The sequence below is a fragment of the Carlito syrichta genome, unplaced genomic scaffold (assembly GCF_000164805.1).
Source record: "Carlito syrichta isolate Samal-C Ts95f unplaced genomic scaffold, Tarsius_syrichta-2.0.1 Scaffold308192, whole genome shotgun sequence".
NCBI lineage: Eukaryota > Metazoa > Chordata > Mammalia > Primates > Tarsiidae > Carlito > Carlito syrichta.
The window spans coordinates 884,573-887,605 of NW_007252288.1; the positions used below are offsets into that span (position 1 = coordinate 884,573).

The 3,033-nt window shown below is 38.1% G+C and overlaps 1 pseudogene across 1 annotated transcript; it reads left to right on the forward strand.

Moving 5' to 3' along the window:
• The first annotated feature begins 977 nt into the window (after positions 1 to 977).
• On the forward strand, positions 978 to 1,722 carry LOC103267643 (annotated as a pseudogene). Its single transcript, XR_504763.2, has one exon. The product of XR_504763.2 is annotated as a sorcin pseudogene (transcript).
• Positions 1,723 to 3,033: the final 1,311 nt, after the last annotated feature.

Below are 3,033 nucleotides of genomic sequence, written 5' to 3' on the forward strand. Positions count from 1 at the left end.
CATATGTGATAAACCCATAGCTAATATACTGAGTGGGAAAAGCTGAATGCCTTTCCCTCTAAGAACTAGAGCAAGACAAGGATGCCCATTTTCACCACTGCTATTCAACATAGTGCTGGAAATACAGCAAGTTGACAAGAGAAATAAATAAAACGTATCCAAATTAAAAAAGAGAAAGTTAAATTGTTTTTGTTTGCAGATGGCATGATCTTATATCTTAAAGACTCCAATAAAAAACTCTTAGATCTAATAAATAAATTTAGTAAAGTAGTTTTAGGATACAAAATCAACATACAGCAATTAGTGGTATTTCTGTACACCAATAATAAACTAGCTAAGAAAGAAGTCAAAAAGGAAATCCCATTTACAATAGCTACAAAAATTTAAACACAAGTGTGAAAGTACAATGAAAAAAATCAGGTAGGATATTGGGAAAGCATGATGTCTGGTGCTTTCAGGACAAGTGCTTATGATGCCAAATATTGCAAAATATCCTTCCACCTAAAGTGAACAAAAGGGTCATTGTACTCAAGCGACCATTAGAGGGGATATTTTACAAAAATGATTAGCGTTCTTTTGTGCATATCTCACCTACTAAAACATTAAAAAAAACTCTTGTTACATGTATCTGTGTTGGGGTCTCACTCTATCACTAAGGCTGGCGTGCAGTGGCACAGTCACAGCTCACAGAAGCTTCGACCTCCTGGGCTCAGGTGATCTTTCTAAGTCCAGTATAGGCATGTGCCACCAGGCCCACCTAATTTTTTGATCTTTTGTAGAGACAAAGTCTCACTATGTTGCCCTAGATGGTCTTGAACTTTGGGCTCAAGCAATCCTTCTGCCTTGGCCTTCCAAAGTGCTGGGATTATAGGGGTAAGCCACTGCGCCCAGATTGTTTTCATATTATGTGTTCAAAGTGCCAACTAAGACCAAATGAGCCTGTAATACTGGTACATTTTAAAAAGAATCTGGGGCGGGGCACGGCAGCCGAGCAGTCTGCACCATGGCGTACCCTGGGCACCCTGGCGCCGGCGGCGGGTACTATCCAGGCGGGTATGGAGGGGCTCCTGGAGGGCCTGCGTTTCCCGGACAGACACAAGATCCGCTGTATGGCTACTTTGCTGCTGTAGCCGGACAGGATGGGCAAATAGATGCTGATGAATTGCAGAGATGTCTGACACAATCTGGCATTGCAGGAGGATACAAACCTTTTAACCTGGAGACTTGTCGGCTTAAGGTCTCAATGCTGGATAGAGAGATGTCTGGCACAATGGGTTTCAATGAATTTAAAGAACTCTGGGCTGTACTGAATGGCTGGAGACAACACTTCATCAGCTTTGACCGCGACAGGAGTGGAACAGTGGATCCTCAAGAATTGCTGAAGGCCCTGACAACAATGGGATTTAGGTTGAGTCCCCAGGCCGTGAATTCAATTGCAAAGCGATACAGCACCAATGGGAAGATCACCTTTGATACTGCCCAGCAAGGTGTTGTGAATTTCCCATATGATGATTTCATTCAATGTGTCATGAGTGTTTAGGTGAGGAGGAAGCTGCATGAACTGGTCAACATTCCAACTGGAGTTAGCATCTGCTCTTAACTTTTTGCCTTCAGTAATGTGTGTAAATTACACCGCCGCTTTCCCTTAGCAGCTATTGTAAAGGTTTATTACATTATGTACGACTGAAGTTTTAAATTTTGATAATAAATTCTTTGGAACTTAATAAGACCAAATCTGTTACACCATTTAGAACTTCTTTGAGACATTATCAATCATGCTTTATTTTCTAAGCCTCTCTTATGTAAATTTAAGTATGCAAAATGTTGAAGGCCCATTATATATTTTTCATTGTGAGATATTAAAAACTTTTAATCAGATCACAGCTGTTATCTTCCCTCTCCTAGTGGGGCTTTAATGTGGTATTGAAAGTGTTATGTATGGAGTATTCTTATGTAAATGGTTGAGACCACTTGGATTGGAGGAAGGGATGGAAATCATGTCAGGGTTCACTTTAATAGAAAATTAGCACAGACTTTAAGAATTGCAGATATTTGTTGTGTTTATGATTGAACAAGGAAATGTGAATATTATTTTCTGCTCCTTTGAGACCTACTGAATAATTTGAGTGGCAAATGGTGTCACCAAGTCCCTCTGGGTCACCATCCACTTAAACCTTTGTTAACTATACTTAAAATTCTTGTATGTTATAAACTTAACTACATAAAAAGAAAATTAATAAAAAAAGGCTTAGGGACTATATGAAAATATTAACTGTGGTTGTTTTTGGATAATGAATTCTAGACAATTTTAATTTCATTTATATATTTCAACATTTTCCAAATTTTCTAAAATGTATATGCTTTCCTTTTATAATCAGATGTGAAGTTTTAAAATATTGATGCATCCATTTTGATATGCCATATGTTCATATGTTAAAAAATTGTATACACCTGAAAGACTGGAAAGAGTGTACCAGAATGTTGATCTGGCCACTGGGAGTTAGGATCATGAATTCATTTTCTCCCTTCCTACTACTTTTCCACATATTCTCTAATAAGCAGTTATTACACTCCAATGGGACACTTTTTTTCTTTTTTTAAAGATGATGTCTCATTATGTTGCCTAGGCTGGTCTCAAACTCCTGGATTCAAACAGTCTTCTCACCTTAGCCTCCCAAAGTGCTGGGATTATAGGCATGAGCCACCACACCCAGCCAACGGGACACATTTTTAAACTTTTAAACCATGGGCTTTCAAGTAAGGTCTGGATTCTGATTCTGGCGGTGTTTCTCACTATATGATTTGGTCATTGTAGATAATATCCTGGCTAATGAAACACATTTTAAAAAAATTTTAAACATGAACTTTCAAGATCTAGATTCTAATTCTGACTGTTTCTCACTGTATGATTTGGTCACTAGATAATTTCAAGAGGCTCGTCTTTGAAAAGGAGTTAACTCTTGCTTCTTGGAGTAGTTTTGAATATGAAAAGTGTGTTGATATAACAAGCATTAACAGTGTTTCTGTTTCTTA